The sequence below is a fragment of the Arachis ipaensis genome, chromosome B03, assembly GCF_000816755.2.
Source record: "Arachis ipaensis cultivar K30076 chromosome B03, Araip1.1, whole genome shotgun sequence".
NCBI lineage: Eukaryota > Viridiplantae > Streptophyta > Magnoliopsida > Fabales > Fabaceae > Arachis > Arachis ipaensis.
The window spans coordinates 127,714,720-127,715,126 of record NC_029787.2 but is presented as its reverse complement, the minus strand read 5'-3'; positions in this window follow the sequence as shown (position 1 = coordinate 127,715,126).

Below are 407 nucleotides of genomic sequence, written 5' to 3'. Positions count from 1 at the left end.
TTTTTTTTTTGTATATTGTATAATTAAATTTTTAAATAAATATTTTTTGAACTCTATAAATATAACAAATATGTCCAATTAAATTAAGAGTAAATACCATTTCCGATCCTTAACCATTTGTCCGATGGACTTCTCATCTCCTAAGAAATCTAAACATCCAAATCGGTCCCTATCTACTTTGATATATGTATATTTCAATCGCTGGTTAGGGACCGAAAATGGCATTTACTCAAAGTAGATAGGGACTGAAACGTACATATATCAAAGTAGATGACTGATTTGGATGTTTAGATTTCTTAGGAAGTGAAAAGTTCATCGGACAAATAGTTAGAAACTAGAAAAGACATTTACTCATTAAATTTGCTTAAATATTTATAAAAAAATGCTATATGCACATTATTAAAAAA